The following is a 19,977-nucleotide window of genomic DNA, read 5'->3' as shown; positions in this document are numbered from 1 at the left end:
ACAGGTACTTCCTTTGCAGAACAAACGGCACAAAAAATATCTGTGAAGAGAGTCATTAGTCCGGGCACCCTTCATCCTTGACCAGGGCAACTCAATCCTAGTCTTAGCAGTTGGGGAGCTTGGCAAAAGAGATCAATGACTGTATCCTTCCCCTTAGGGAGGGTATGATGGATCGCTCAATCCACTGATTTTCCTTATGCAGCCCAACACCTGCATTAAGGAATAGTCCAACTATCTTTGATTGTTGGTGGACACTTTAGGGCTAGCTGGTTGAGGCAGCACATCGTCAGACTGGTCAGATTTTCGTCTTCCTGACTCACATTCATAGGAGCCTGGGTTAGGTCAGGTTTGTCAACGACAGTCCCGAGAGGGGCAAGAGGACTAGTGGGGAGGTCCTGTGCCGCAGGCAATGATGAGACAGGTACTGAAACTAGAGCGCCCATCTGTTAATCTGGAGCCTTGAGCACTTTCAAAGCCCAGTTCTTTGGAAAAGTTCTCGTGAAGGAGGCGAGAAGACTAACAACCTCCTTCCGAGGAGCAACCGCTGACTCTGATACCTGCAGAAGGACCATGGGAGCAGCCAGTGGCTCTGGGGGTGGAGCAGATGGTTCAGCATTCATAGAAGACTCCATGGCAAAAGCCGGTACTTGTCTGTATAAGAGACCTCCCTAGGAGACCTCGAAACCTGCTTGTCCTCGGGTGAAAGGTATCCCCTGGAGGCGGTATCTCCTTCATTGGTATCCTTTGTCTTTTAGTCATTTGAACTGGGACAATGCCCAGTTTTTCTTATTGGGAATCAGGCTTGGCATGACCAGCCTTGGCATCAAGATCCCGCTGGTATCGAAACGAATGACAAACAGTTAAAGGAGATTCCGAGGGTGGAGGAGGAGCATGTTTAGGAACAGTAATCCTACGTCTAGGGTCCAAAGATTTTGACACCGAGAGGGAGATTTGAATGGATTGAAATTCATCCCCTGATGATCGGGATTGAGCAGGGATGGCGACAACCTGCTTAACAGCCCTAACGAACTCTGCAAATCATGGCACGTCCTTCATGAACGAAGGGACAGCCACAAGAGCTCTTGGTAAGCGATGTCTGTGAGCATGTTGATCACTAGGACAAACTTCTTGATGCAAACTTAGTGGGACGTGTGAGTAGACCTCCGTCAGAAGAGGATACGAGGTGCCGGAAAAAAAAATTGAGATTTCCTCGACCTCGAGGAAAATCCTGAGGGAAAAAATCCTTTTTAGTCTTCTGTCACCTACCATATTTTACCCACTGGGAGAATGGTCACTCCCGACACTCGTCACAAGGAGAAGCCTGTGTGCAGGAGTGTCATCTGCATGCAGGGCAAAGGCGATGAGGATCAATCTCTTCCGCAGACATTAGTTCCAAAGACGGTTAGCAATGCCTAGACAAACCAGCACTGCTGCAATCCTACCAAGCCAGACACACCTGAAAGAAAGAAAAAGTTTATTTTACAGCTAGATAAGAATTTATTTAAGGTTAATCAGAGGGCGATACAGCAAGTCTTCACTCTACCAAACCAAAACAAAAATTGACATAATGCACTCGGTGACTGCGAGCGGGGTGGCTGGTTGTTGAAACCTTGCATTAAAAGCAAATGGCTTGTTCCAGCTGTGCTGAAAAACATATATCCATAGTAAAATAGCGAATGCTTTGTATTCATGTAGGAACAACAAAGCGAAATATAACAAATTTGAAAATCATTTGTATTTTTCGTTAACGAGACAAACCTGTACTGTAGCTATTTACAGGGATTATCTTTCGGTAAAGCTGGATGACTAGCCATAAAGACTTAAGGGACGTAGCAACTAGTGTATTCGCTGGTTAGTGTGAGTTGCTAGCTACCCCATTCTCTCACACCAGTGTGTTTAACCACTTTCGATTGCAGGCAGGACTTTCTAGGGGACAGGTATATATAGCTACAGGTTTATATCGTTAGGGAAAATACAAATTACTTTCGAATTTGTCATTTGTTCCGACACTCAATACAAACGCTATGCTATTTCTAGGGATAACTCTCCCATTAGGAGGCTGGAAGTCCAGACCAATTGGCTTGGCCTTTGACCTGTGGTCTTTATCATACAGGCTTGACACATAACTGAGGAGAACCCTGACACCTCGCTAAAACTTCGTGCAATGCACGGATAGAGGCCTGAGCAATGTGTATCCTTATGATACTAGCAACGTGACTGTCTAGGTAAGATTTCTTCGAGATAAATACGACATTCGTAGATAACTTGTATTTTTCCTAACGATACAAAGCTTTAGCTATCTATTAGGGGTTATTACTTTTAGCGAAGCTTAAAGGACAACCCATTAAAATTTTAGCTAGTTAGCGGGGTAATGGAGGTGATTTAGCTCACTTTGCTTGGAGGTAGGACTTCAAGGAGGACAGGGCTGGCAGGTAAGTTTGTACAAATAGCTAAAGGTTTGTATCATTAGGAAAAATGCAAATTATCTACAAATTAGTCATTTGTTCCGTAACTAGAATACAGTACAAACCTATGCTATTAATTAGGGGGGACTCGCCCATTTAGAGGGTGGACGTCCCCGCCAAACTGGCTTTTGGCTTTACCTGGGGACTCCTTATTTTGAATAGGTTTGTAACAAAAATAAGGAGACCCTGCACCTCGCTAAACCTTCCTACTCAAGGTCAGCAGCCTAAACAAGCTGTGTGTTAAGATGTTTAGAAGTGTAACTGTCCAGGTAAAAGTTATTCCGAATCTTTGTAGGAAAAGACTGTTGTAACCAGGACTTTCCCAATACCACCTCTGAAGGGTATGGGGACACAACAGCATTAGCTTAATTCAGTACTAGGAACATAAGGAAGCATGGTTTACCTGGAATGGTTTGAGGGCAGCTTATGCAGAGAACCCAGGATGCTGCTTTCCCCAAGAGAGGCGAGGATAAAGAAGAGAATAAGAGCCAGTCAAACCTTTTCATTCACCGCACACTAAAACCAGGTAACAGTGCCTTCAACCTTCTGCTACTTATCCAATAAGGAGCTTAAGGTATTATATCAGCTGTTGTGCAGCCACTACAGGCCCAATAGAAAATGTATCGAGCCTCCTGTGGGTCAAGTCTTGCAGGTAGTGGGTTGTGAATGTATTCTGACGTTTCCACACTCCAGCCTGTAGAACCTGTGTCGCAAAGAAGTTTCTCTTGAATGCCAGAGATGTAACTACGCCCCTGACATCGTGGGCTCTGGGGCAACGTGAAGGAGGGGGGTTCGGATTCAGGGCATGGTCTATGACCTTGCGAGTTCAGGCAGAGATGGTGTTCTTAGTAACACCCCTCTTGATCCTCCCTGTGCTGATGAAAGTGCAGATACACAGGGATGGGCTGCAGCTGTTCTCTTGAGGTACATCCTCAAACTCCTCGCTGGGCAGAGTCAGAGATGATCAGCGTCATCAGTTACAGAGCGGAGACTCGAAATTCGGAAGGAGTCGAATCGGGGATCCGCCACTCCTGGATTCTGAGTCTTGGCTACAAACTCAGGGACGAAGCCGAACGTTATCTCTCCCATCAACTTGAATGGGTGATGTTGTATGCGAGACCATGAAGTTCAATAACTCGCTTGGCCGAAGCCAAAGCTAGTAGGAACACTGTCTTCCAAGTGAGGTAGTGAACTGTTGTCTGGTGTAATGGTTCATAAGGAGGTCTCTTCAGAGACCTGAGAACTCTAACCACGTTCCATGGGGAGGTCCTAACTCCATATGAGTAAGGAAAGTTCTAGCGATGAGGAAATATCCATTCCATTGAGTCTGAGGGCGAGGCTTAAGGAATGATAGCCTTTAGCCGCTGAGACTGAAAGGCGTATTTCCCCACGCAAATGGACGAGGAACTCCGCTATTACCGGAATAGTGGTATTGAGAGGAGAGATACCCCTTCCACGACACCAACCACAGATGACTTTCCACTTAGCCTGGTAGACTGCTGCTGGTGATTTCCGTGGGTATCAAGACATCCTGCTAGCAACTTGTTGCGAAAATCATTTCTGAGTGAGATGATGGATAGTCTCCAGGTGTGAAGTCGTAGCGAAGCTACGGCTTTGTGGAAAATGTTGGCATGTGGTTGTTTAAGTAGATCGTGTCGTGGAGAGAGTTCTCTTGGAGACTCCGTCAGGAGTTGCAGAAGGTCCGGAAACCATTGCGCATGATGCCAATAGCTAAGCTATGAGAGTCATTGAGAGGTTGACTGATGTTCTGGCCTTGTTGAGTATCCTCCTCATCAGACAGAACGGGGGAAAGGCGTACCACAATGGTTGAAATGCATCTTGCCAGAGAGCCTTGGGGTCTGGGACTGGGGAGCAGTACTATGGGAGCCTGAAGTTCAGGGCCGTTGCGAAGATATCCACTATCGGAGTACCCCACAAAGTCACGACTTTGTTGGCTACTAGTTGATCCAAAGACCACTTGGTACTCACTATCCGAGATGCTCTGCTCAGGTTGTTGGCAAGCACATTCCTCTTGCCTGGAATGAAGCGTGCCGATAGTGGTATCGGGTGAATCTCGGCCCATCTCAGTATCTCTACTGCTAGATGGGATAGGGGCTGCGAAAAGGCACCTCGTTTGTTTAAATAAGCCACTACTGTGGTTTTGTCACTCATCACCACTGAGTGGCCCGCCACAAACTGGTGGAACTGTTGAAGGGCCAGAAAAACGGCCTTCATCTCTAAGAGATTTATGTGGAGGTACATGTACTCTTCTTACTCTGACCAGAGGCCTGTGGTCATGTGGTGCAGCACATGGGACCCCCAAGCTTTTTTTGAAGATTCAGAGAACAGCATCAAATCTGGGAGGAGGACGAGAAGATCGACCCCCTTTCGTAGGTTCTCATCTGACACCCACCCTTCGAGGTCCGCCTGTTCTGCTATGTCCGGTCTGGGGAGTCGAAGGTCTGACTCCACCAGGATTTGAGTCACCACTGGAGAGATTGAATCCTGAGGCGACCATTGGGAACTAGACGGGGCAGAGATGAAAGGTGTCCGAGAAGACGTAGCCACGTCTGGGTTGGAAGTTCTTCTCGTCTGAGAAAGGGTCTTACGACCTTTCTCAGCTTCGTTATCCTGTAGTCTGATGGGAAGGCTTTGTGGAGATTGGCGTCTACTATCATGCCTAGGTATACCAGTCTTTGCGTAGGAAACACAGAGGACAACTCGAGGTTTACCATGATCCCCAGATCTTGGGAAAACCTCAGAAGTTTGTCTCAGTGTTGAAGAATGGTTGACACCAAGTCCACTGAATTAGCCAGTTGTCCAGATAACGGAGACGGATGCCAATCCTGTGTGCCCAGGATGATACTAGGGTGAACACTCTGGTGAAGACTTGAGGTGCTGTGGAAAGATTGAAGTACAGCACCTTTAACTGGTATTTCCTGTTGTCTAGGCTGAATCTTAAGTACTGTACTGTACTTCCTTAAAGACGGATGGATTGGGATCTGGAAGTACGGGTCCTTTAGGTCCAGTGTGCACATGAAGTCCCGTGGTCTTACTGCTTGTCTGACTGTGTCTGCCATCTTCATGCTGAACGGAGCTTGCTTGACAAACTTGTTTAGAGCCAAGAGGTCGATGATGGGTCTCCAGCCTCCAGACACCTTTTTCACAAGAAAGAGTTGACTGAAGAAGACTGGGGACTCATCGAGGACCTCATGAAGAGCACCCTTCTTTAACAGGGTCTGGACTTCTGACCGGAGGGCTAGTCCCTTTGCTGATCCCATCACAAAAGTCTATTGACACAGGATTCCTGATCAGGGGAGGGAGAGATGTTGTGAACGGGACGCAATACCCTGAATGAATCCTGAAGATTGTCCAGGGTTCAGCCCCGAGTTGCTTCCACCTGTCCCAGCAACTTTGTAGGCATCCCTCCACTGGTGGACAAGCGGGGGGAATGCCTTTCCTAGCGTTTGTGGCCTCGGCCACTCCCTCTAGGAAATTTTTCTCCCCTGGAGGACCTAGTGCCTTTACCGTCTTTGGTCGGAAATGACAAATTCGAAGATAATTTGTATTTTTCCTAACCATACAAACCTTAGCTATTTACATAGGGGGGTTTCCTTTCGGCGTAGCTGAAATGTCGAGCCATTAAAGTTTTAACGAGGGTTTAACTACCCCCGCGCTAGTTATCGGGGGGGAGGGGGGGAGTGGTAGCTAGCTACCCCTCCCCCCTCCACACACCGGTGAGCTGCCTCACTTCACTTAGAGGTAGGACTTGTCTCGGGGCACAGGGCTGGCGGGCAAATATGTGTAAATAGCTAAGGTTTGTATGGTTAGGAAAAATACAAATTATCTTCGAATTTGACATTTGTTCCGTAACCGAAATACAAACCACGCTATTTACATAGGGTGACTTACCCTTAGGCAGGGTGGAAAGTCCCTAGCCTTACTGGCTTTGGCTTGCCCGGGGACTCAGAATCTGAGTGCGCAGCACTTCAAGAAAAAGAGTCCCTGCACCTCACAAGTTTGTTGCTACGCAAGAAACGAGAGGCCTACATAAGTGTGTGTGGAGAGATGAAGTGTGACTCGTCCTAGGAAGTTGACCTGAAGTCCTTTATATGGAATTCCAGGCTAGGACGTCGCCATACCACCTCGTCAGGGTATGGGGGACGCGAAAGTATTGTACTTAATACTAGGAACACAAGGAAGCATGGTTTACCTGCAGAGGTTTGAGGTCAGCTATGCAGAGACCCAGGATGCTGCATTCCCCAAGAGAGGGGAGAATGAAGAAAGAAGTAAGGGCCAGACATAATTTTTCATTCACGCAGACTAAAACCGGGTAACAGTGCCCTCAACCTTCTGCTACCTGTCCATTAAGGAGCCTGAGGTTAGACCAGTTGTTGTGCAGCCACCACAGGGCCGATAGAAAAGGTATCGAGGCTCCTGTGGGTCACGTCCTGCAGGTAGTGGGCTGTGAAGGTCGTCTGACGCTTCCAGACTCCAGTTTGTAGAACCTGCGTCACAGAGAAGTTTCTCTTGAAGGCCAGGGACGTGGCGATGCCCCTGACATCATGTGCCCTAGGGCGACATGACGGAGGAGGGTCTGGATTCAAGGCGTGATGGATGGTCCGTCGAATCCAGGCTGAGAAGGTGTTCTTGGTGACCCTCCTCTTCGTCCTACCAGTGCTCACAAACAGGGCTTGCACGCGGGGACGGGCTGCAGCTGTTCTCTTCAGATAACGTCTCAGAATTCTCACTGGGCAGAGTAGCAGATGATCTGGGTCATCTGTTACAGAGCGGAGACTCACAACCTGAAGGAGTCGAACCGTGTGTCCGGAATTCCAGGGTTCTGAGTCTTGGCAACAAACTCAGGGACGAACTTGAACGTTACCTCCCCCCATCCCCTTGAATGGGCGACGTCGTACGAGAGACCATGAAGTTCACCGACTCGCTTGGCCGAAGCCAGAGCGAGCAGGAAAACCATCTTCCAAGCCAGGTGTTGGTCAGAGGCCTGGCGTAATGGTTTGAATGGAGGTCTCTTGAGAGCCCTGAGGACCCGAACCACGTTCCAAGGAGGCGGTCTCACTTCCGACTGAGGGCAGGTAAGCTCGTAGCTACGTATGAGTAGGGAAAGTTCCAGCGAGGAGGAAATGTCTATTCCTTTCAGCCTGAAGGCAAGGCTTAAGGCTGAGGGATAGCCTTTCACCGCCGAGACCGAAAGGCGCATTTCCTCCCGCACATAAACGAGGAACTCCGCTATTGGTGGAATAGAGGCATCGAGGGGAGAGATACCCCTCCCATGACACCAACCACAGAAGACTCTCCACTTCGCCTGGTAGACACCTGCGGATGACTTTCACAGGTGTCAAGACATCCTTTCCGCAACTTGTTGCGAAAAGCCTCTCTCAGGGAGGAGATGCTGGATAGTCTCCAGGCGTGAAGCCGAAGCGACGCTACGGCTTTGTGGAAGATGTTACAGTGTGGTTGTCTGAGTAGCTCGTGTTGTGGGGGAAGCTCTCTCGGGGGTTGCGTCAGGAGCTGCAGAAGGTCCGGGAACCACTCTGCATGATGCCATAGCGGAGCTATTAAGGCCATCGACAGGTTGACCGATAGTCTGGTCTTGTTGAGCACCCTTCTCATCAGACAGAACAGTGGGAAGGCGTAGACGTCGATGTTGTCCCACCGTTGTTGGAAGGCATCTTGCCAGAGTGCCTTGGGGTCTGGGACTGGGGAGCAGTACAGCAGCAGCTTGAAATTCAAGGCTGTCGCGATCAAGTCCACCGTCGGGGAGCCCCACAAAGTCAGGACTTTGTTGGCTACCTGAGGATCCAAAGACCACTCGGTACTCGCTATCTGCGAAGCTCTGCTCAGATTGTCGGCGAGCACATTCCTTTTCCCAGGAATGAAGCGAGCTGATAGACGTATCGAGTGGACTTCGGTCCATCTCATCATCTCTACTGCAAGATGGGATAGCTGTTGTGAAAAGGTACCTCCCTGCTTGTTGATATAAGCCACTACCGTGGTGTTGTCGCTCATCACCACTACAGAGTGGCCCGCCAGGGTCTGGTTGGAACTGTTGAAGGGCCAGACAAATGGCCTTCAGCTCTAGCAGGTTGATGTGGAGGTACTTTTCTGATTCTGACCATAGGCCTGAGGCCCTCTGGTTCAGAACGTGGGCCCCCCACCCTTCTTTTGACGCGTCCGAAAACAGCATCAAATCCGGGGGAAGGACGAGAAGATCCACTCCCTTTCGGAGGTTGTCGTCGGCCAGCCACCACCGCAGGTCCGTCCGTTCCGCAGGTCCTATTGAGACCAGGAAGTCCGGGGAATCGTTGCCTTGATCCCACCGGGACTTGAGCCGCCACTGCAGAGATCTCATCCTGAGGCGGCCGTTGGGAACTAGACGGGACAGGGAGGCTAGGTGACCTAACAGACGTAACCACGATTGGGCTGGAAGGTCTTCTCGACTGAGGAAAGGCTTTGCAACCATCCTCAGCCTTGCTATCCTGTTGTCTGATGGAAAGGCTCTGTGGAAATCGGTGTCTAATATCATGCCTAGATATACCAGTCGCTGTGTTGGGAGCAGAGAGTTCTTCTCGAGATTTACCATGATCCCTAGATCTTGGCAAATTCCCAGAAGCCTGTCTCGGTGTCGAAGAAGGGTCGACTCCGAGTCTGCCAGGATCAGCCAGTCGTCCAGATAACGAAGGAGACGGATGCCGTTCCTGTGCGCCCACGAAGATATCAGTGTGAACACTCTGGTGAACACCTGAGGTGCTGTGGAGAGACCAAAACATAGCACCTTGAACTGGTAGATCTTGTTGTCTAGGCTGAAACGTAGGTACTTCCTAGAAGACGGATGGATTGGGATCTGGAAGTACGCGTCCTTCAGATCCAGTGTGCACATGAAGTCTTGCAGTCTCACTGCAAGTCTAACCGTGTCTGCTGTCTCCATGCTGAACGAAGTTTGCTTGACAAACTTGTTCAGGGCCAAGAGGTCGATGACGGGTCTCCAGCCTCCAGACGCCTTCTTTACAAGAAAGAGTCGACTGAAGAAGCCTGGGGAGCCATCCACGACCTCCTGGAGAGCATCCTTCTTGAGCATGGTCTCGACTTCTGCCTGAAGGGCTAGCCCCTTTGCCGATCCCGTGGCATAGGAGCTCAACGACACTGGATTCGCTGTCAGGGAAGGTAGAGATGAAATGAACGGGACGCGATATCCTTGGCCGACCACAGAGGTCGTCCAGGAATCGGCCCCGAGTTGCTGCCACCTGAGCACGCAACTTTAAAGGCATCCCCCCACAGGTGGACACGCAGGGGGATTGCCAATCCTAGCGCTTGCGGCCTCGGCCGCTCCTTTTAGGATTTTTGCCTCCCCTGGAGGACTTTGTGCCCCTCTTGTCTTTGACAGGAAAAGGCTGCGGTTTAGACACCTTGGTCTTAGCTGCCGGAGCCTGCTTCGGTGTCCTGCGAGGCTGCTGCTGTTGTTGAGGAGCTGGAGGCTTGTAGGGCTGGGATGTAAGGGCCTTCTGGAGGAGCGAATCTTGACTCGTTTTTCTCCACCTCTCAGCTGTCCGTTCTACGTCCTTGGGCTCGAACAGGCTTCCTCCTAGGATGGAGGAGTGTCTGAGCTTGCTGAAATCCATCGCGGGGACCTTCGGGTGGAACCTCTCGGTCACCGTGTCACGGCGCTTGAGGACCGAGTTAGCCCACAGGTTAGTGACCTGGTGAGCTAAAAACTCGATAGAGCGCATTACCGAGAGGAGGAAGGTCTCCAGGGCCTTCCTATTGCTCTCCTTGGACAAGTCCTCAGAGCGCAATAGGATGCCCAGAGATCCTAGCCAGACATCCAGCCACGAAGTGGTGTGCATGGCACACTTCGCGACCTTCTCCTGGCTCAGGACCTCCGACGCTGTGAATGTCACCTGCCGGGTGTTGAGTTTCTCCACAGAGAGACCCCTGGTGAGCTCTTCCACGGAGTGGTGCAGGGGAAGAGTTAAACAAGGCTCCTCCACGATCTTGAAGTACCTCCTCTGCTGTACGCGAGAAGGCGGGAGGAGCTTGTTCCCGGCAGGAGAACGGCTGGAGGAGGCAAGCTCGGAGAGCTGGCCCTCGACCTTGTCCCTGGCACTCTTCATCCCTTGGGACCAGGGCAGGGCTGCACTGGTCTTGGGGGTCTTCTGAGTGCCATAAACTTGGTCCACGACCGTATCCTTGCCTTCGCGAGGGGCGGTCTCGGGATCCTTGAAACTATGGAGTTGCCTCATTAGTCCAAGGACCTGCCAGAAGGCGTGCTCCGATTCTCGCTGCTCTCCTCCTTGTGGGCTGGCAGCTAAGTATCCTGTCCCCATTGGCTCTTCAGCGGGGGCGAGGGAGCCTTTGGTTTCAGTCCCAGATCAGCGAGAGGTGGCTTCATAGCCTGCACCACCGCTTTCATCAGGGAACCGAACCAAGGCTGGCGGCTGACTGACGCAGTGTCAATGATCCCCGCTGGAGGGAAGGGGATCGGTTGATCCTTCGGAGTGGATACTACAGGTCCTGTCTGGAAAGAAGAAAGTTGTCCGGACCTCTCTGAAGACTCGTCTTGTTCCTGGACGCGTGCTCGGCGCTTCCGTGATGGCGATCGCGAGGATGACCTGGAAGTACGCAGGCCTGGTGCCTCGCAAGGTTGGGCGTGCTGCGAAACCCGGCGGAAATCGCGCTGGGGGTCGCGCGATGGGCGGATCGCTGGTTCGCGCTGGCGATCGCGCGATGGAAGGATCGCTGATTCGCGCTGGCGATCGCGCGATGGAAGGATCGCTGCTTCGCGCTGGCTATCGCGCGATGGCAGAACCGTGGGGTCGCGCGTGGGCGACCGTAGGCGCGTAGGCGCGTGAAGATGAGGGCGCGCGCGTGGGCGCTGGATCGCGCGCGGGCGACCGTTGGCGCGTGAAGATAAGGGCGCGCTGGCAACTTGGCGCGCAGGCGAGGGCATGCGTGAAAGCACGGTCGAGCGGGAGCGCCTGGGTGATTGCTGGCGATCAGGAGAGTGATGGAGCGTAGGTGAACGATGTGGCCTAGGCGAGGTCAGGCGCGTTGGCGAGTGACGGCGTGCTGGCGAACGACGGCGCGTTGGCGATCGATGACGCGTGGGCGACCGACCGCGTACAGGAGAGTTGGCGCGTGGACGGGTCGAAGCCCTGTGGCGATCAAAAGCGTGGGCGCAGTGGCGCGTGGGTGAGCGCTTGTGCACAGGCGAAGAATCGCGCAGGAGAATGCTGGCGCGTAGGAGATCGCTGACGCGTAGGGTGGCGCGTCGGGGCTGAAGGTCTCGATGGTGAAGTCTCGTGTGCAGGCTCAGGATCTGGTTCGTGGGTGCGCGGGCGTGTATGCACTTTAGTGCGCGCTGGAGACTGGAATGCAGGCGGTGGTCGTCGCGTAGGGGAACGCTGACGAAGCAGAGGAACAAAGTCCTTGCCAGTGCCCAGATCCGAAGGTCGTGGGCGAGCGTTGGCGCGCTGGGCGCGTACCAGGAACTGGGCGTGTCGCAGTGCGCTGATGAGCGGGAGGTGGGCGGCGCTCAGGAGACTGTTGACGCGCAGCAGGGGCAAAAGTGCGCGGGTGCGCAGGCAATCGCTGAGCAGGTGAGCGCTGGCGAGCAGGTGAAAGCTGGCGAGCAGGAGAGCGCTGGCGAACAGGGGCGCGTCGGCAATCAGGAGAGCGCTGACGAACAGGAGAGCGCTGACGATCAGGAGAGCGCTGGCGATCTGGAGAGCGCTGACGATCAAGAGAGCGCTGACGATCAGGAGAGCGCTGACGATCAGGAGAGCGCTGACGATCAGGAGGGTGCTGACGGTCAGAAGAGCGCTGGCAAGAAGAGTCTGAAGACTCATCTGCCATAGAGCCCTTGCGCGCAGGGCGCTGACGAGCAGGAGAGCGCTGACGAACAGGAGATCGCTGGCGAGGAGAGTCAGGAGACTCTACGGCAGGAGGGCGCTGGCGAGCAAGAGGGCGCTGACGAGCAGGAGAGCGCTGGCGAGCAGGAGAGCGCTGGCGAGCAGGAGAGCGCTGGCGAGCAGGAGGGCGCTGGCGAGCAGGAGGGCGCTGGCGAGCAGGAGGGCGTTGGCGATCAGGTGAGCGATGACGCTTGCGCACTTCCGAAGGACGCACAGGTGTAACCTGACGCGGAAGGGCCTCACCCACATTGTGGGAGAGGTCCTTCTGCCCCGAAGGGAACGGTGCTTGCGTAAGCAAGGGAGATCTGGCAGGCACAGGAGATTGCGAACGATCAGCAGAGAGGTCCAGAGGTGCTGCTGTTACGGTCTGCTCCCGACGAGAAGAATCCTCCGCAGGGGACGACGAGGATGACCAGAAGAGGAGGCGCCTCTTGACTCCCTTGTAAGGAGAAGGAAGGCCTCGGCGAGCCTTACGGCGAAGGTGACCACGTGGCAGGGTATCAGCATTGTCGGTCTTCCGAAGAGGAGTCTCTGTTAGTGCACTCCCCCGAGGGGGAGCAACACTCGCAGGAGAGACCGTTGGACCCAGTTTCCCCCTCGAAGGATGTTCAGAGGGGGACCCTGGGCCTTCAGCAGCAACAGCAACAGTATCAGCAGGGGTTTGACCCGACCCGTCAGACGCCTCTGTCACAACAACGTTGTCAATAGCCAAAGGATCTACCTCTGGTATTACCGGCAATTGTTGGACAGCTGCCCCTAACTGGATCAGATCAAACAGGGCTTCCTTGGAGGGCCAGCCCTTAAGCCCCAAAGGAAGTCCAAAGCTGGAAAAGATCATTATTAGACACTGTTTGATCATAGTCTACAAAGTCAATAAAATCCTCCCCCAGCGAAGGAGGGGGAACTGCCTCGCTATGGGAGACAACGCCCTCTCCCACACACCGAGTTTGGGAACAAGAAGGGCCTACCCTACCATTCGGCGGCCTCTCACGAGAGACCGAACGAGTGGTAGCTTCGGAGGAGGTTCGGGCAACGGAAGAAGAGTCCTTGGAGCCTTCCTTCCCCTGGGGGGAAGAACGATCTCTCTTAGAACTCTTCTTACGCCGCCGCGCAAACTTCTCCCACTGGGAGGTAGGCCACTCCCGACATTCCATACACAGATTATCACTACTACACCGTTGACCTCGACACTGCGGGCAAAGGGTGTGACGGTCTGTCTCGATCGCCGACATAAAAGTGCCGCAGGGGCGATCGGGAAGTCCAGGGCATTTCCGCATGGTGGAAAGCAAAGGTAGAGGCCAACTTCAACAAACACACTGGAAGAAAAAACAAACAAATCAAGGCTGTCAATATGCGAGGACGGGACAGAACATCTGTACATCGTCCGAGCCAAAAGTGAAGTGGGGCAGCTCACCGGTGTGTGGAGGGGGGAGTGGTAGCTAGCTACCACTCTTCCCCCCCCCTCCCCCCCGCTAACTAGCGCGGGGGTAGTTAAACCCTCGTTAAAACTTTAATGGCTCGTCATTTCAGCTACGCCGAAAGGAAAACCCCCTATGTAAATAGCGTGGTTTGTATTTCGGTTACGGAACAAAGGGCTTTTTAGACACCACTGTCTTCACTGCTGTCTTGTTTTTCATAATCTTTGTTGGACGGGACTGCTGAGGAGCTGGTGGTTTATAGGGCTTGGAAGTCAAAGCCCTATGGAGGAGGGAGTCCTGGTGGGACTTCCTCCATATCTCAGCAGCATGTTCCACGTCCTTTTGCTCAAAAAGAGAGGATCCCTCTAAAGAAGAGTTCCTGAACCTAGCGATCTCGGAATTTGGGACCTGCTGATGGAATCTCTCAGACACCGCATCTTGAAGTTTCAGAATAGTGTTCGGCCATAAGTTTGAGACTTGATGGGCGAGAAACTTGATGGTGTGAGTGCCTGAAGTTTCCATTGCTTTCCTGGTGCGCTCCTTGGAGAAATCCTCGGTTCGAACCGGGATTTCCAGGGTCCCCAGCCACAGATCATGCAATGAAGTAGCCCGCATGGCATACTTTGTGACCTTCTCCTGACGGCTGGAGAGCCTCTCTTGAGAGGCTCCCTTGGTGAGCTCTTCCAGAGTGTGATGGAGAGGAAGAGCTGGAAGAGGCTGTCTAAGATCTCGAAATATCTCCTCTGCTGAACGCGAGGAGGTGGGAGAAGCTTGGCGGTGGAGCCAGAACGTTAGGAGGAGGAGAGCTCGAAGAGCGGTTGGGCGATCTTAGCCCAGGCACCCTTTAGCCCCCGAGACCAGGGAAAGGCTACACTGGTCTTAAGAGGGCTTCTGAATGCCAAAGCCACAGTCTAAGACTGTGTCTTTGCCCTCTCATGTGGGTATCTCCGGATTGGTAAACTCATTGAGTACCCTAATAAGAGTCAGAACTTGCCAGAATGCATGTTCCGACTCTTTTTGCTCCCCCTCCGAAGTGGGAATAGCAGCGAAGTCGCACCCCTTGAGTGACTAGTAGTTCCTGTAGGCCTGGAAGTCCTTGAAGAAGGCTTTGGAAGAGTCCAAGTTCTTTGATTCCTTACGAGGAAGGAGGTAGGACTCAAGCATCGAAGGCTGGATGGGAGTTCCTCACGACTTCCGTCGGTGGTGGAGAACTCTCCGTGCGAGGAGAAACTTCCTCCGAAAGTGGGAGGGAGGAAGCCCGAGCCTCGTGCGACTCCCTCAGCAGCGGTGAGGAAGGAAAGTGCCTAGCGGGAGAGACAGGAAGGACAGGCCTCGAAGGCCTAATAGGAGTTAGTTTCACCTTAGGGAATGTAACTGCGTCTGAGACTCCTCTTTTCCTCTTCAGGTGAGAAGAAGCAAAGGTTCTTTGCTGTATGTCTGCTGGTGTCGTTGGATGGGAGGTCACTGAAGAGCGAGATGACATGGTAGGCCCGAAGGCTTGCACAACTGCTCTGACCATGGCACTGAACCAAGGCTGCTTGCTGACTGATGCACTGTCAGAAAGATCCCCTGAAGGGAAAGGGACCAAAGGTTCCCTGTGAGGAGTCCCTATCGATGTTTGAGGGTGTGGATCCGCCTTTGAAGACAAAATCTTCGGGATTCTGAACCCTTCTGTGGAGCCTCCTTTTCCCGGTAGTCATGCTGTAATGCGTTTGCTGGAAGGGGAATGGGGTGACGGTAACCTGTCAGAATCTCTATTGTGAAGTTCCTTTTGCCCGAGATGTTTTGAAGCTGGGAGAACCTGCTCTAAGGTTTGGCGCAAGTGCGCAGGAGAGCGCTGGCGAGCGCTGGCGAGCCGAAGAGTGCTGAGGCGCAAAAAAGCACAGGCTCATGGGAGAGCACTAGCACACAGGAGAGTGCTGGTGTGCAGGAAAGCGCTGGCACGCAGGAGTCCTGGCGCGCAGGAGTGCTGGCGCTTAGGAAAGCACTGGTGCGCAGAGGAGCACTGACACATAGTAGAACGTCAATGCACATGAGAGTGCTGCTGTGTAGGGGGAGCGCAGCTATGCAAGAGAGCGCTGGTGAGCGAAGGCGTGCTGGCGAGCTGGCAAATGCTGTTCTTTGGAATGGCAAGAATGCGCTGGAGAGTGCCGACAATCGGGAGATCACTGGGGCATTGGAAGGCGCTGACGAGCAGGTGAATGCTGATGCACCAAAGAGCACTGAAGCGCTGGAGTGATGATGCTCTGGGAAGCGTTGAAGTGTTGGAGGGCGCTGATGTGATGCTGGCAAGTGCTGATGCACTGAAGGAGAGCGTTGGGGCGCAGTCAAATGCTTCGGAGGTGCATTCTGAACAGGCAGACGATGAACAGGGAGACAGGAACGGAAAAGGCAGGTCAACGTGAAGGATGGTCTGGAACAGGGATGTGCCCTTTGGAAGGGTGAATATCCTCCGACGGGGATCGCGAACGCTCCACAGAAGTGTCTGAGGCTGAAGACCGAGGACTAGCGGCAGCGTCGTCAGAAGAAAGTCCAGGAATGGGCGAAGGTCGAGGGCTGAAAGAATACTGAAGTGGAGGCTCCTCTGCATGTGACGGCTGCGAAGATGAGGCTGAAGAGCTGCCTTTTCACCGATGGTGAAGAGCCACCTCTAAGGTGAAGCGGAGGTCAAGCTCTGCGGGATCGAAGGCGCCCTTTAGCGCCCAGGGGATCAGCAAGCTGACCTTTAGAAGCAGCAGTCCTCCACAAAGGAGTTTCTGAGTGAACTCCTCCTCCGAGGGGAAACACTCGCAGGAGAGACAGATGAACGACCTAGTTTCCCCTTCAAAGGATGAACAGGAACAGGCAAAACACAGTCGGCAGAAACAGCTGGAGAATCTGAAGGTGCAGGGGCATACCTGAAAACCCCAAGGACGATTACCCCTCTAAATAGGGAGACAGAGACAAGGCCTCACCCAGGGAGAGAGGTAGGGCCGCTTCACTCGGGGAAGCAACACCATCTCGAAGACCGGGGTTGGCCATAAAATAAAGGGTCTACGCTACTACTCGATGGTCTCGCAGAAGAGGCCAAAGGAGCAGGAGCTTCGGAGGAAGGTCGGGAAACAAAGAAGAGGTCTTGGGTTTTTTCCCTTTCGAAGAAACCTTCGAAATAGAAATATCCCGCTTTGACTTCTTCTGGCATTGCCCAAACATTTCCCACTGGGAGGCAGACTACTCACACCACTCACTACACCTGTTACCACTATCACACCATTGACCTCTGCCGGCAGGACAAAGGGTGTGGCAATCGGTGTCCACGGCTGACATGAAGGTTCCGCAGGGCCGACCTTCAAGGGCAAGTATGCAAGGTCGCAAAGTCACACACACTAATCAAAGATAAAGCACAAACAAAAGTAATTAATGGCAGTCCAAATATAGGTGAAGGATGAAGAACGGCAACTACTGCTTATCATCCGAGCCACCGCTGTGCGAGCGGGAGAAATCTACCCCCCCTCCCCTACCCCTGCTAACTAGCAAAATGGGTAGTTAACCCTCGCTACAAGCCTGGGATTTTGGGTGTGTGAAAACAGTTCAAAACATGATTATTCAACACTTGTGATTTGTAAAAGGGCACAGAACCTAACAATCCAACCTAACCTAACCTAGTAGTTCCAAGGTCACAACCCTAGATGGGGAGCGCAAGCACCCTGGACCCCCCCATATCACAAGCCTTCCCAGGTCACAACCCTCTAGCTGGGGGAGCAAGCCTCCCACACTCACTTCCCAGGACACAAACTATTGGAGATGTCTTTATGTGATGGTGGTGGAACTTGAACTGAAGGAGAGGGTGAAAAAAAAATGCCTGTTGTAGAGTAACATTCGGGAACTTATGAAGAAGTACTTGTAAGCTGTTAATTGGTTTAAAAAACCACCTGACAGATACGTCATTGTAAATATTGTACACAGAAAGCTCTCCAAACCAATCGGAACCAACGTATGCGCAATAACTCACCATCAGTATCTCAAATGAAAACAATGGACAGAGTGAAAAACATACTTCACATTTTAATCGACCAATACAGAAGTTATTATGCTCCAGACGCTATTAAACATAGAAAAAAATACCAAACTAGCCAGCACTTGTCCATTTCTCATAGTGAATTCCAGTTTTGCTAATATTTAAAGTATCATATATTCATCCAAATAGTTAATATGATACTGTATATCCTAATACATCCTAATGTAATGGGGGCCACCCAGTGGGAACCGAGGATTTTACGAGGGAATCGATTATTAATGGTAGAACTAACCTTTTCTTCTCTATACATTATTCTCTGGGACGCAGCATAAATCCACAAAATATTACACAAAATATTGGCATTCCATGCACCCGAGTTATTTATCATTTGTTTGTTTACATTTTACGGTTCGCATGTAAGGTAAGCCATTATTTGTAATTTACTTTTAGAACCCTGTTATAGTTAAAGTGTTAGCGCATATAAAGGACATAAGGTAGGGCATTATTTGAGATTTACTTTTAGGGTTTGTGACCCAGGAAAGGGGAATTATTATCATCATTACTTGCTAAGCTACAACCCTACCTGGAAAAGCTGGATGGTATAAGCCCAGGGGTTCCAACAGGAAAATAGCCCAGTGAGGAAAGGAAACAAGGGAAAATAGCATATCATAAGAACAGTAACATTAACATAAATATTTCCTATATAAACTATAAAAACTAACAAAACAAGATAATTAAAAAAGTGAGCCCAAGTGTACCCTCAAGCCAGAGAACTCTGTCTCTAAAGATGGTGGACGACCATGGTACAGAGGCTATGGCACTACCCAGGACTAGAAAACAATGGTTTTATTTTGGAGTGTCCTCCTAGAAGAGTTGCTTACCATAGCTAATGAGCCTCTTCTACCCTTACCAAGAGGAAAGTGGCCACTGAACAATTACAGTGCAGTACCAGTACAGTAGTTAACCCCTTGGGTGAAGATGAATTGTTTGGTAATCTCAGTGTTTTAAGGTGTATGAGGACATAAAAGAATATGTAAAGAATAGGCCAGACTATTCGGTGTATGTGTACGCAAAGGGAAAATGAACCGTAGCCAGAGAGAATTATCCAATGTAGTACTATCCGGCCAGTCAAAGGACCCCATAATAATGGCAGAACAACTTATCAACGACAGAAATAAAGGTCAAATTCGTTGAAAGCACACTATTTACTGTAAGAAACGTTATTTTTTCTATTAAAAATGTTGGCCCATGTTAAACTATAGCTTTGCCTTCTTGAGACTTTATTTTGATAATTCTTACATAAATTCCCATAAAAAATGGTTGGTTAACACTACACCCACCCTTAGATTTAATGGTAAATGTTACCAAATGTGACAATGTATACTTGCAACCTAACCTAACTTGTTATAAGTCCAGCAAACTAAGTTTAAGAACAGCGAACTACGGAAACCAGTGAAATAGGGGTGTAGGCTACATGTAACCCCTCCACACATACCTTACCTAGTTTGCCAAAAATCATAATTTTAACAAATAACTTACAAATTTATTTGTTATCTTCTTTGTCTTGTCTTGACCTACCCAACGTAGTCCCTTGTTATCATTAATAAACCATTTTATATAATTCAAAGCATCTGAGGCCAAGATGGAGAGGATTCAGGGAGGGAGAAACACCTGCCTCCTTGCTGCATCCTATACAAAGTTTGACAGGGGAATGTTAGTTCATGATGCATCCCTGTAATTGACCTTTTAATTTTGCACCACTCAGAAACCCTAGTTTAACTAGGGCAGCGTCTCATTATTGTTACATAAGGGAAAGGGGGGCAGGGGTTAAGTCAACCATGTATTTCTGTCAGTAAAGCAATGCCAATTCATTAAATTGCAAAAGCACTTGCCAGGTTTTATGTAATTCATATTAATTACACCAAATACCCCAGATGATAGTAGCCTTAGAAGACAGACTGGAAATTGCATTAGTTGAAACATAACATTCAACATTAAAATCAGGGAAGTTATACTATAATCAAACACAGAACTACAGTATATCAGCTTAAAATAACCTTGAGACAGCAAAATTAATGAAAGGATGCAACACGTAATATGAATTACTACTTCACTGAACTGATATATTAATTAAATATCATTAAATATCATATCCTCCAGACAAAGAA

General features: G+C 50.8%; 1 long non-coding RNA gene across 4 annotated transcripts in view; it reads right to left on the bottom strand.

The window, feature by feature from the left end:
* The window catches only part of LOC137617355 (uncharacterized), a 63,151-nt gene that overhangs the window by 14,021 nt on the left and 29,153 nt on the right, over window positions 1–19,977 (bottom strand). The window lies entirely within an intron of this gene.

Source organism: Palaemon carinicauda, chromosome 23 (genome assembly GCF_036898095.1).
Source record: "Palaemon carinicauda isolate YSFRI2023 chromosome 23, ASM3689809v2, whole genome shotgun sequence".
Classification (NCBI taxonomy): domain Eukaryota; kingdom Metazoa; phylum Arthropoda; class Malacostraca; order Decapoda; family Palaemonidae; genus Palaemon; species Palaemon carinicauda.
The sequence above is the reverse complement of the archived record's forward strand: the minus strand, read 5'-3'. Positions and strand labels throughout refer to the sequence as shown.